General features: G+C 44.8%; 1 long non-coding RNA gene across 1 annotated transcript; it reads right to left on the bottom strand.

The window, feature by feature from the left end:
• Positions 1-976: 976 nt before the first annotated feature.
• On the bottom strand, positions 977-12,598 carry LOC109143339. The gene is made up of 3 exons (XR_002043408.3): positions 12,524-12,598; positions 9,493-9,575; positions 977-4,325 (listed from the first exon to the last, which is right to left on the bottom strand). It is a non-coding gene; the product is annotated as an uncharacterized LOC109143339 (long non-coding RNA).
• Positions 12,599-13,685: the final 1,087 nt, after the last annotated feature.

Below are 13,685 nucleotides of genomic sequence, written 5' to 3'. Positions count from 1 at the left end.
CCAAAAGAAAGGAGTTGAGACAGAAAGAATTTAAAGTGGTCCATGATTAATGAGCCATCTCCAAGAGACATCCCATGAGGCCTGTGACTCCTCTTTTCTCTCAGAACTCCTGTTCCACCTACATTCTTTCACTCCCCCAAAATCACCTTCAGAAGAAGGGACTTGTGGTTGGAGGCAGCCTGAAACAGAATTAGCAGGGTTGGAGAGGGAAGCAGTTTGACTGTCTTGTCCTGTTTGATCTCTTGCCATAAAGTTATTTATTCTTCATGCTGTTTATCTTAGGACCAACTGAGATAGTTAAGTGTATGCAGAGATAGAACTCCATTCATCTGAGGTTCTCTGTAGCTTGGAGATGGTGTTGGCTTGTCTTAAAGCACCTCTCCCTTACTTTCTTTTAAGTGTTTTGCTTCTGGCACAGGTTATATGAAGGGTTCTACCTGACCTTAGCCAGGGACAGGAGCCAAGTGCGTTGTTCAAAGCCCCAGGGTGAATCCATGACATGAGCAGAGCCCTTGGCTATGAATCCCTGCTCCTCAGCCCTCCCACTCCCCTTCTTGACCCTGGTGTTTTATACCCTTTCACACAGTCATTATCTTCTGTTTCTGCTGCCTGTTTTTCAGGGTGAGTGACAGGAGATGTGCTGCATGAGGGAGTTAACTCCTCCGTGAGAGAAGCTCTGCAAATGGTCTGTCTGCAACAGTGTAGGAGAACTGAAGAAGTGACATTTTTTTTCTTTTCCTATATGTCCTTGGTTTTCCAGAGCAGAGCCTGGGATGTGCTGCAGAGAATCCACGAGTGGGCTGTCACACGCTGCGGTGTAGGATCTCAAGATGAGGAAATCCCTGCAGGGTAGCTCTGGTATACTTTGGGAATACTAGACCTGTGTGCACTGTGGTAACCCCCCAAGGCTGTATCCTGTCTTCCAAGCAGACCAAACCTGCTTTTTCCAGGCCTCAATTCTACCATTCCATCCCTGTACCTTGAACAATCAATTTATTTATTAACTTTTGTCCAATTTAGGCTCTTTTGCTGTGACAGAAACCTCATGGAAATGAAACATTCCTGGTGGGTTTTCCAGCCCTCACAGAAGTCAAGTACTAGTCCCTTGAGGTCCCCTCAGCCCTTAAGGTATTCAGTCATGGGGTATTGCCATTTAATGGCAAAATTGGTGCAAGTTTTGCTCTCCAATGCCCTGCAACAATTGCAAGCACCAAGGCTCAGACAGTCAGAGCCACCTGTGGAATCACGGTCATTTCCTGAGCTGTGCACCTTGAGGAGATCAGGGTAAAGCCACACAATGTTCCCGGCTGTGTGCGTGGTTTGGGGTAGTGACTGCCCCATGAGACACTGCTATCCTTTGAAGGTTTATGTCCAGGTTCTACATTTTTAGTACTTTTATTTTTGTAGTACCCAACGAAGAAAGCTCTACTTGCAGAAAGAAGAGCTTCCTGGCAAAGCAACTCCTGCTTCCAGTTGGAAGAAGCTGTAAAGCTGCCACCGTCTAACTTTTTCTCTAATGCAAATCAATTTTTTCTGAGCCACAGGTGTAGGAACTTGCTGTACTGACTGATGTGGGTGCTTGAAAGCACACACAGGCACCAGGAATCTGCATTTGGGGAGTATATATCTACATATATATATATATGTCCAGTTTAAGCACTAGTTCAATCTTTCTGGCAGTACTAGGAAAGGGAGCCCCTGCTCTACAGCAGTGATGGTTATTCTTTTGACAGCCTGATTACTGGCCTCAATGCAAAACCCCAAGTCCTTGACTCCTGAAATTCTATTTAAAAACACTTCCACCAAAACCAGACCTGGGTTTGATCTGCAGTCTGAAATATTTGACTAGAACATCAAAGTGAGTTTGGAGAGGAAGGGTTACTGGATAGAATTGATGTTGCAATTTACCTGATTCTTTTCCAACTCTAGATATTTCTGACATTGATGTTGTAATCTCATTTCTAAATACCCCTGTTTCCTAAATATTTGGCATTTGGCCTTGTTTGTCATTGGATTCTTCTGAAAAGTCAGTACTTACCTAATCACTTTGATATAAACATTCAGGGAATCACGGCAAGGGTCTTCTATATAAATTTATATATGCTCACAGGAAATAGGGCCATGATCTAAAGGCTGTTCTAATCAGTATCAGTGTGCAGGAATTTTAAGTAAAAGTATTTTTTGGTGGTTTTTATAGCATAACTAAGCTGTTAACACTAGTGCTCTTCCAAATCATGGCATTTGCTTATAACTCAGCAACAATAATGACCTCTTAGTTTGTTCTGTTGGTGCCCATTGCCTTGATCTGCTCAGTTTAAGGGCCCAATCCAGCATGAAGTTGAAAGACATTTTGGTTGGACTTGACTGGTCATGATAGAAGCAAAGTTCTTTGGACACACTGGCTGTAGTATTTCTGCCTTGAAGAGAATGTTTTAAAGGTTGAAGATAAGGCTGAAGGCTTCACTTACAGGAAGTAAGTGAAAGTTTTCTCTCTTCCTCCCTTCTCCCCTACACCAACTAAAAGAGAACAGCAACTTTTCTTCCCAGCTTGGAGGTTGTTCTTTTAAAATCAGACTTATCCCCAGGCTACTGAGACTGGGAGTTACGGGCCTGTTTGAATATTTAATGGAGAGAAGCTGGTCAGTACAACACTGCAACTACCTTGGGTTTGGAGGCATCAGGGTGTGAGATTGGTGACAGGGGCGACTCACAGGTCAGGGAAGGACAAATGAGTTTTTGTGCAGGGATACCCTTTTCTATCCCACAGCCACTTTGTGGAGACTCAGTCCCACCTAATAAGGTAAAAATTGATCTTTTTTCTCTTTTTCTTGTAAGCTTGCTTTACATGCTGTTATCAGATATATGCAAATTCAGATTGCAAATGAAGCTCTCAGCTATTTATATGGCTTGTAGTTTGTAAGCAAAGTAGGATCTGCTCTGTCCCTCTGGAACAGGGTACAACAGAGGAAGCAAGGCTGGGAGGGTTGGCATGATGTTGGGCAAAGCCTGCTACAAAGCCAGTATGTTTGTGACCATGCACAGATAAGATCCTGCACTTCAATAGCACTTCAGATTCAAAGGGGTCACTGAAGAAATGATATCAAAGCACACAAGCTTTATCTCTCAATTGGAATGGTGTTCTCTGAGGCAGTGCTGATAAACCAGGTGATGTTGTTTTGAATGGTTTATCAGGACAGGAAGTGAAGATTGCTTACTACTTGCTTAAATTACCAAAGTGACTAAGCTCTGGAAGTACAAACAGCAGCATTTGCCTATCACCAAATCACTGGGAGTAGGTCTTTTGCCAAGAGCAGCCGCAAAGTCTTTGGTGATGACTCTGATTTGGGCTCTGTGTGTTAAACTATTTCCAAGTCCTAGTCCTTAAACCAGCGCAGTGCCCCAGTGCTGCCTGCATTCTGCCTTGTTGAGTCAGACACCACATCCCGAAGAGCTCATGTTCTTCTGTGGGATCTCTGCTCAGGACTGCCCGCACCCAGCCCTGCTGTGCTCAAAGAAGGGCAAGGAGTAGCCTGGGGCCAAGTGGTTGCAAGCTGTGCTTATGGTCTTTGTTTCTAAGGCTACCAGGATGATGCTTTCCCATCCAAAAAGCAGCCAGGTGACTTTCCCTCCATTCCCTGTGCCTGCTTGTGCTCAGTGGGACTGGTCAGGACCTGCCTCTGAGTAATTCACTTGCCTTCTCTGAAGGGTGTCATCTTAAAAAGAACAACAACACATGGTTGGATACAAACTAAGAAAATATATCCTTAAATAACCAGGGCAGGTGTTGAAATCTTACTCCTTAGAGCTGTAGTCTTTAACATTTTTGACAGCATACTCCTTTTGCTTGAAAGTTGCCTTTAGGAAGAGCATCCTTAGTACATCTATCATGTAAACATTATCCATTATTCCAGTGCCCCACTCATGATCTTTTCAGCTGGGTGCTTCTGATACCTGCAGAAATGTCCTTATATTCTTTGTACTCTTTGCCATCTTTTCACTGGGATGGTGTCCATAAGGAAAAACCATCCAAGATGTTTCAGGTGCTTAATCTGTGCAGTGATGTTAACACGGATCAGCTGCAAGTATGCAGTACTTGATGCCATTTCCTCTTGTCCTGTCTCTTGTTACCTGGGAGCAGAGATTCAGGGAGTTGTGGAAGGTGATAAAGTCCCCCCCAGCCTCCTTTCCTCCAGGCCAAGCCCCTCCACAAGCTCCCTCAGCTGTTCTTTGCAGGACTTTTCCTTTAGATCCTTCATCAGCTTCATTGCTCTTCTCTGGGCACACTCCAGATCCACAATGTCCTTCTTGTAGTGAGGAGCCCAATACTAAATCAGAATGAAAGAAGGAAGGAATCCTTTTAGGCAAAGGTGTGACAGAATCAGCATCATCTTACACCTTTATACTGTGTAATGCAGTGAAGAAGCATCAACCCCAAAACAAAGAATCCTTTTCCTGACCTCTCCTGTTCTAGAGGTGCCACTTCCTAGCACGCGACAGGAGTCAGGGCCAACCTGTTTCCTGTAACTAATTTCTGCCATGTCTTGCATTGAACCAGCTCCATTTCCAGCTCCACAGTGAACAAATGGCCGAGGCCATCTGCTTATCAAAGCAATGATGAAGGGAGCAACTCTATTCTTGGTAGTCTCAGCTGACAGAAACTGCCTGTTCTTTGTTGTAATTAAGAAACAGTCCAGTTGGACAGCCCAAATTTCAAATACTAATTTCTCCAAAGCATCTGTAGTCCAAGGAAATCTATTAAATTTCTCTTCAAATGGGGAAATGTTGTGCCACCACCAGCCCGCTCATATTTTAAATAGTGTAACCATTGACACTAAAGGTATGTTGCAAATATTTGGTAGTTAAGACTGAGTTGTGATATTTATGCCAGATTTTATACAGCTATAAAACCTACAGTTAATATTTCTGGCATAGGTTACACTCACAAATGCAAAGGGTTTCTTAAAAAGCTGAACAAATGGGAGGTTGGGGGAGGGAGGATGTTGCTCAAGAGGGCTTGGAACATTAGTGTGGAAAAGCAACAAAAGCAGCACTGAACTCCCAAGACAGTGGAAAAGTTGAAACATTGACAGAATAATTGACATAGCTGACTTAAAAATATCCTGTCAGTTGTTAACCCTTCTAGTGCCAAAAAAAGTCATTCAGTTCTTCCCTGAGAAGCTGAACACTCCACTGATGATGATGATTGTGACTGAGTAGAAGCAGCAGAGAAGTCCTTGCACTAAGACATTACTCAAAATCAATACTTTGGGAAATGAGGTGTTTAATGAGGACCTGAAAGGCACAAACATTTCATGTGGAGTTTTTAGGAAAGTACTTTTAGATAATGTTCACAGTGTACAGAATCAGAGTTCCAAACAATATCTGATGTTGCTAAAATGTTTATCTAAATACTAGAAAGGCAAGTGTGCAACCAACCCCATAGGAATGTTCACCAAGTTTACAGCTCTTATCTTTCTGGACAAGAAGTGCCAGCATGGTTAGAGCATCAAGCATGGAAAATAAGGAAAGAGCTGAGGTTTAGGGAGTGTTTGGGTCACCACCAGTCAGATATTCTCAAACAAATCTTGGTCAGAAATGTGGTGTAGTAGGTCTGGGTTTTGTAGTTTTGTAACAGTGGTGAAAAGTACACGTTAGAAAGCATGGAAAGGGGTACAGCCTGTTGGAAGGTACTTGGATGTAAAAGTAATTTTAATAGATCAGTGCGAAGTTTTACATCAGCAGAATTGAGAAGGCCTTGGAAAAAATCTGCACTTTTAAAGTGTGCTTGCTGTTTACAAAATATAGATAATCTGAGTGAGTGGGAGCAGTCAATATTGTACATAATTCTGAAGAGTAAAAAGAGAAGCTATTTGTATTTCACAACTCTCCTACCACTGTGTTAGAAGAAAACATGGACCTTACATAAGGAAGTGAGTTAAACAAAGAATATGAGCAAATTTTTTTGTTGTTGCTTCCAGGAGAGTATGGGGTTTAGTAGACAATGATTTAAAATATTTTTGTGTAGTATGCATACTGATTTGCTTGAAGAATACAATTTATATCTGTAAAATATTATCCTCTCTAACATTTTCATTACAGTCTTGCATTGGACTGAAATCTCTGAAGGTTGATCAAAAAAATGTGGCAAATTGAACTCCTCAACCTATATTCTTTCTTTCCTTTTCTCTGAGGAGTCTCCTCTTTTTTCTCCCAACTCTTGTTTTTGATGGTGTATTTTCTTTGTCCAAACGCTTATTACCACAGTATCTGAACACCTGTAAGGAGTTGCTGCTCCAGGATGTGGGCAGGTTCAGAGGCACACAAGCTGATGAATATCACAGTCTACTTCTTTAATTGCCACCCCACACAAATCTTTTTTTGGCAAATAAATCAAGGAAGGAGGTTGGTGCATGATTCATTAACATAATGCTCAGCACAGGGAAGGCAGGAGGGGGCAGGTGGAGACAGGACATCCAAATGCTGTGGGAGCAGCTGTTTGAAGCAGCCTGGAGATGACCAAAGCTTTTGCTCAGGCTGACAGTAGGTTTCCTGTTCCATGTTTTGCTGGAGGATCTGGAGCAGCAAAGCCCAATATTTTTGGAATAGGGTCTCGCTGTCATCACCTTCCCCTCTACCCCAAGCCTTACCCACCTCTGGTCTCCCTGCCCTTCCCATCTACTCCCCTACAACTGCTCCTGCCTTATTCCCACCTCAGGTTTAAGCTTTCTTGCCCAGCCCAGCTGCTGGGTGCAGCCCGGCAAATGGAGATCCCAAGCTGGTAGGTCTGGGGAATGCAGCAGTTTAAGCCCTGCTCTACACCGTGCTTCAGTTTTGGTCTTGGCGTAGGTGTCCCTGCGGACCTCCCTATTGAAAAGAGAGAAGCTTCCTGGAGCTCCCAGCAAGTTTCAGAGCTAGCTGAAAAATCACAAGGAGGACTTGTAAGATTGTAAGGATGTGGGAACAAGAAATAAATGGAAGTGTTTAACTTTGTTGCTTGAATAACTGTTTACAAACAGGAGAAACTTGTCTCTGCTTATAGTAAGTTGTCCATGGATGAGCAAGGAGAGTCTCACCATGCCAGGCTTTTGGTTGAGTGTGGCTTGACAGAGCAGCAGGTCTGCCTGTGAGACACCCTGTCCTTCCCTTCTCTTCCCTGTCCCCCTGCTCTCCTGACTACAAAATGGGGTGATGGTGTCTGTCCACATTGGACCGGTGGTGTACAATAGCCAGAAAAAACATGTGTGAGGCCTAAGCTCCCCTTTGCTTGCAGCTTTTGTTTGTTTCACAAATAGCTACAGCTAAACTAATAAACCAGAAATTAAATACTTCAGCTGGAAATACTTTAAAAATGAGGGTGTGGTGGTGCTTTTCCCTGTAGTTAGCTGGTGAAAGCATTGCTAGGTGAGGCTCAAGACCCTTCTCTGTGTTTAGATGCAGAATCTGGATCTAAACATCTCTGATGACACAGAAGGGCCTTGCCGGGTGACTGTGGGCTGTTTCATGATGGGTTTCTCTGCTTTTCTTGCCAAGTCCTTGTGGAGGTGGGTGCAGTCACGGGGGACAATCTGTCACCAATCTGAAAAATGAGTAGGCCATCTCAGGTGTGCTGGAACAGCTGTCACTGGGCAGTCATGCTATTGCAAAACACTCTGTTCAGCTGTGCATGCCTTACTCATAAGAAGATGTTCCTTTTCCTCTAATTACCTCGGTGCTATTGTTACTCCCAAGCACGCTGGAACACTATTAAGTGGTAATAACTACTGATACTTGTGGGAGAAATCAGTGTTAATATGTGGCTTGTTAGGAGAGCTCCAGGAGGAGCACAGAAAGGGGATTTTGTCTTGTGCAAAGCATAAAGCTCCCATGGCTGAGTCTGAATGAAGGCTCACTGGCAGGAGGGTTATACTCAGAAGACAAGTAGTTTGGTCCTGAGAATTGAACTCTGTCAGGTCAGAGAATGGGAGAGGCAATACTGACAAGTTGAGCCTCTGTAGTTTGCTTTATTTTTGTATTCATTTTGGTTTGCTTCATAGATGTATCGGAGTGTGGCCAGCAGGACTAGGGAAGTGATCCTTCCTCTGTACTCAGCACTGGTGAGGCTGCACCTCGAGTCCTGTGTCCAGTTCTGGGCCCCTCAGTTCAGGAGGACATTGAGGGTCTGGAGCATGTCCAGAGAAGGCCAATAGAGCTGGTGAAGGGTCTGGAGTACAAGTCTTGTGAGGAGCAACTGGGGGAGCTGAGGGTGTTTAGCCTGGAGAAAAGGAGGCTCAGGGGTGACCTTGCCACTCTGCACAGCTACTGACAGAAAGTTGTAGCCAGGTGGGAATTGGCCTCTTCTGCCTGGTCACTGGCGGCAGGGTGAGAGGAGGTAGTCTTAAACTGCACCATGTTGGATATTAGCAAGAATTTCTTCACAGAAAGAGTGGTTAGATGTTGGAATGGGCTGCCCAGGGAGATGTGGAGTCACTGTCCCTGGAGGTGTTTAAGGACAGGCTGGCTGTGGCACTCAGTGCCATGGTGTGCTTGACATTGAGGAGTTTGGTCATAGGTTGGACACGATCTCAGAGGCCTTTTCCAACCTGAATGATTCTGTGATATCCAGAAATTTTTCAAGCCAAGCGGAAGATGCAAACTGGTGTTGAGTCAAACCCTTGGTCTGGCTATGGGTATGTGGAAGTGAGCTGGAGTGGTCAGGATGGGCTGTATCCCTTCAACCTGCTTTGAGTGCCACACCTCAGACCTTTTTCTGTACCATGAGGAGCATGAGGTGCCTTGTGTCTCCCTATTATGCTGAGGCAGCGAAAGGAAAAGCTGAGTGAGCTGTACCTTTCAGAACACACTTCATGGGGAGGTGTTTCTGGGTAAGAACACAGTGGGATGCTTGTGTTGCCAGCTGGACCTCTTGGATTTCTTTCTGCTTTTTCCCTTGCTGATGATCAGGGCTCTAGTAATGTAATTTTCCACCACTGAGAGTGGCCTTGGGTGCTGCTTGGAGTCTGAGTCTTCAACACCACTTCTCCAGACAGCCATCTGTGGCTTTCCAGGGCTCCCTTCTTCTGGGAAGTGTGTGAGTATGTGTGTGTTATCCTGTGAGGGTAACACAGGTGGTGCACACTCAACCATAGCTTCTTAAGGTGTAACTTTAGGGCTTTCTAACTGCACACCTGATCCTACTCCTCCTTTTGCCCTACTTTAAAAGAGGAGCAGGCTCTTGTACTGCTGTCCATCCAGGTGATGTTCTTGCTGAGGCTTGCTCTAGTCTGTGGCATTAAAAAACTAGAAAGGACGTATGCTGTTATCACTGTGCTGTGGCAAGAACGCAGTTGTATTCATGTAGAACCATTGCAGTCTGTTTGTAAGACATGATATAATTGAAAAGTCTGGCACATTTCCCACAGCAAACATTGTTAATCCCCACTAGCTAGGATTAGTCACCACTCCTTACAAGCCTTGACACAAATCTAGCAAGTTATTCAGTTAATCCGCACTTACAGGATAAATATTGCATCCTATGGGAAATTAGGCAGCGTCTTCTTCCTCTCCTATTGTGCAGTGATGCATTGTGTTCTTTACACCTGAAGGTGGAAGGGAAAAATGCAATAACATGTGATAGATGCTAGCAGACACCTGCTATCACAATGCAGCTGGATCAGCAGGGAAATTTAGTACAAAATAGCTCGCTGAAACCAGCCAGTGGATATAAACAGCATCTTTGTGCTCTTCGTGGCACTGCAGAATTTTCCCATTGTACAACAATAAGCACTCAATGCCTCACAGTGCAGGACCCTTCCAAGAGTCCCATCTTCCTTTTTACTGGGGGTTTTCTCCTTGTGTGATCTCAAGCTGTATCTGCAAGTCATTGGAACTGGGTGGTGTATTTCCCATCAAACTAAGGCCACTGAGAGGAAGGTGTTTCAGGCTCTGAATTTTTGCAGTATCCAAAGTGCAGCTCTAAGTTTCCTCCTAGGCAATCTCCAAAACAGCAAGATCTTACTGAGTGGGTGTCCTGAGGTCCAATTTTCTGGGCAAAATAGCTGAGTGGATCTGCAGAGACCAAGTTTCCAGTTCTTGGGCAATTTAGCCAGGGAAGCTGGCTTGAAGCAGAGCACCAAGGAAGCTTGGAGGCTTCAGTTCAGCAGGTCTGCCAGGGAGTTTCTTCCAAGCCTGCAGATTGCAGCTGTCCAGCGAAACCAAGACCACCAGTGGGCACAAGCAGGGAAACAAGGGGCCCTTTGGCTGGTGAGGTCTTCATTTGTGAGGAGTTCTGGAAATCTCTGGTTCCAGTGTTGTTTGATCCAAAATCTTTTAAAAATAAGTTATTATTACTGAAGTATTCCCTTAGACATTTAACTCTCCCAGTGCTTTAGAACAACACAAATTCCACTTTATCTCGGGTAACTAAAAAATTATGTAAATGAATGGATGTTTCTTCACCTCATTGATTTATCATCACATTGGACTGAGTAATGTTTTCAAGGATTTTAAGCTTAAATTTCACTCCTAGTCAGCAAAGTGGGTTTGTAAATCTTAAGCAAGGTGCTTTTGAAGAGAGAGGACTCATGCTAAGAGCTTTTCCTTCTTTGACAATCTGTCCGGTCACTTACCCTCATTACTGTGTGACTAAGTCTTCTTAAATCTGGTAATGAATTATGTTCCCTCTTGCCCCTTTCCAAAAATTGTTGTAGTAACCATGTGTGTGAGCAGCCCTGACTCCCCAGCATCTTGTCTGAGTGAGTGCTGGCTGCTGGGAGAAGTCTGGCGTGGGCTTTGTAACATATCATCACATCTGGTGATGTTTGTCTTGTCCTTGCCCTTTGCTTTTTACTGTTGGTTGTCTGCCTAGGAAAATTTAGGATTCATTTCCATCTTATAATGGACTTAAAGGGCTAAAATAGTTCTGGATGTGATACTGGAGTGTAACACAATTTTACTGCTCTAAGTTATGAGTCCAGTGGAACTGGACTGGTTTTAATGCCTTACTTGTGCCTAATGATAGTGGACTGTCACACTTGGCATCTGCTCAGAAACTCCCCTGCCTGTAGTCTGGATTTTTAAATACTTATTATGTTTCCATCATGTTTCCTCAAGACTGGCCAGTACTGCAGGAAGGGAGCAGGCAGCTCACCAGTCAGGTGCACAGGTTGTAATGCTCCTGTGCTTTCCAAGTGCATCTCTCCTGCCTAATAAGCCCTGTAGGTAGGGCTCTCTCTGACACTGCCCTGCAGCTCCTGGAGGCAGGAGCTGGTGTTTCTTTCATGCCTGGAGATGAGCGGGGGGAGGTTACAGACTGGTTGAGATAAATCACTGAGTCAATTGGAAGCTGCCAGCAGTATTTTTCTCCCCTCTGTCCACATCTAGAATTTACACAAGAAGGTCATGTTACTGTTGTTTCCTCTTCCACATTCCCTGTCAGACAAGGTCATTTTTGAAGCCAATGACCAGTTAAGCTTTAATTCTGCAACCATGGAAAATTATTATCAAAAGGGACAAGCTTCAAAGTAGATAATTAACTGGCACATCCGATGACTGGTTACAGTTTAACAGGATCCGTTTGCACAACTCCCTTCAGCTGTAGCGAACTTGAACTCTTACGAAAATGAGTGAGATGTAAGGGGTGACTCTCCCTTACAATGCAGCTGAATAAATCCTGGCTGAATAAATAGATGGTGAGAGAAAGGACAGAGTCCCCTCAGAACAAACTTCTAGGAGCTTTCCCTGGAAGCCCAGATTTTGCTCCTGCTTCTAGTCCATTGTTGCTGCTGGTGTAATTCACTTTGTTTTCTGTGAGAAACAGCACAGTCTCGGTTGTGCTGAGATAGGTACAGCCTATCATAGTTCTGGACTAGTGAAGGCACCAAGGTGGATTAAAGTCAACTCCACTCCTCTGTTGGCTCATGTTTTGGAGCACCTAAGAGCCAGGCCAGGTTTATGTGAGATGTAAATCATCAAGGAGGGAAGGGTACAGAAGTACACCCGTGCCTGGAGGAGCAAAATGAAGGATGGGTTATTCCAACATGGCCTAAATTGGCCATGTGTTTTGGCAATGTTGTTTCCTAAAAGAAGATGTTGCAAGGCTGTGCTGTGTTTAGGTGCAGAGTATATATCCAGTGGTTATAGTCCTCTCATCTGAATCAGCTGCACGGTTTGAACATTTCAATTTTAATACAGAGGAGAAAAGAAGGCTGACAAACCAAAAGGGAGAACAGCTATGCAATGAAACTTTATGAAGAGAAAGACACTGTCACAAGGGGGGCTTCTTTAATAAATTCATTCACTGTTTCATGTGTATACTGCATCAGGCTTTCCCTTCTGGCTTCCCTTCACCATGTCTGAGAAGCTGGGGAACCTCAGGCCGTCTTGCCCCAGCCTGCGGCACATGCTGATGTGGTTAAAGCCATTGAGATCCAAACCATTACCAGCCAGCCACTGGTTATCACAGGCACTGGCATCTGGGGAGCTCTGCCTTCCTATGTCAGCAGAGCACCTGGCGCAGATTATACCCCCTTGTTGAAAAATTACTCACCCAAAATTACTTTTTCCACACTCCCCTGAGCCACCGCAGCCACCCTGCTTACGGGTATCCAGCCAAGCTCCTGTGCCACTGGCACAGATGTGTCTAGACTGGCTGAGGCTGTCCCTGTTTGACTGCAGCCTAGTCCAGAGTCCATCTGCTTACATAAGAAATAAGCAGAATTTGCCTTGCTGCTGGTGCTGGGGGAGGCAGAGGCAGGTATGCATCTCCATCCTGGCATCATTCCGCAGACTCAGTTATGTTGTCTTCCCTGAATGACCCCTTCCAGCTCACCTACAGCTGAGGGCAGAAGTTGGCCTTTACTTTGGTTTATTTATGGCAGCTTCATTTTTGTTCTCTTTCCCCTACTAGTAATAAGGAATGAATTCTGTTCTTGGCTTAATCAGGGTACCTGTGAGCAGGCTCACGCCTGTGCACTTGGAGGCTGTTTTTAAAAGCTGGCTGATATCCGTGTTATGGAGTAAAGCTGACAAATCTTTAAAGAGAAGGTCACAGGGCTGTCTGCAGAGGCCTGACATTGCCTTCTACTGACGGTGACAGAAGCTGGTGGTGTATGTCTCTGTGGTATCAAAGAATGATATCTAAAATTCACCCCTGCCTAAAGGACTAATCTCCTCAAGGCCTTCTGAATGGCTTCTGAGCTGGGATGGAGCAGGGCAGGCTCCACATTTGTCCCACTGTCTGTGTCTGCCCTCCCCTTCCCCACGAGCAGCTTTGAGGCAGAGCTTTGACACCTTTGTATGCACAGCTCAGTCAGAAACCAGAGCAAACTGGTGTCTCTGCTGGACAGCTGTTAGTTGAGACCTGTGGAGCTGAAAGCCTCTGCCAGTCAAAAATGTGCTTATAAGGAGTTTTTCCCTTTTTCTTTCTAGCCACATGAATGGAAACTGGGATTCTCGTTTAATGACATGATCCCCATTCCCTGGTCTTATATTGAAATTTCGGATGTTTGGGTGCAGGAGCAGGGGAGCCAGCACTGGCAAACACCTTGTTCCTGTTGGAGGTGCTGTCCTGGCCCTGGACACAGGCTCAAGTGTGGGACCTGTGTGGTTACACTCCAGTTGGAAGCTCCTTGCCCTTGTTGTCTGCTGTTCCAGTTGTGTAACTGTTTGTGAGGAGTTGTCCTGGGGTTTATGTCTGCTAAAACTTTTCT

Source organism: Corvus cornix, chromosome 12, assembly GCF_000738735.6.
Source record: "Corvus cornix cornix isolate S_Up_H32 chromosome 12, ASM73873v5, whole genome shotgun sequence".
NCBI lineage: Eukaryota > Metazoa > Chordata > Aves > Passeriformes > Corvidae > Corvus > Corvus cornix.
The sequence above is the reverse complement of the archived record's forward strand: the minus strand, read 5'-3'. Positions and strand labels throughout refer to the sequence as shown.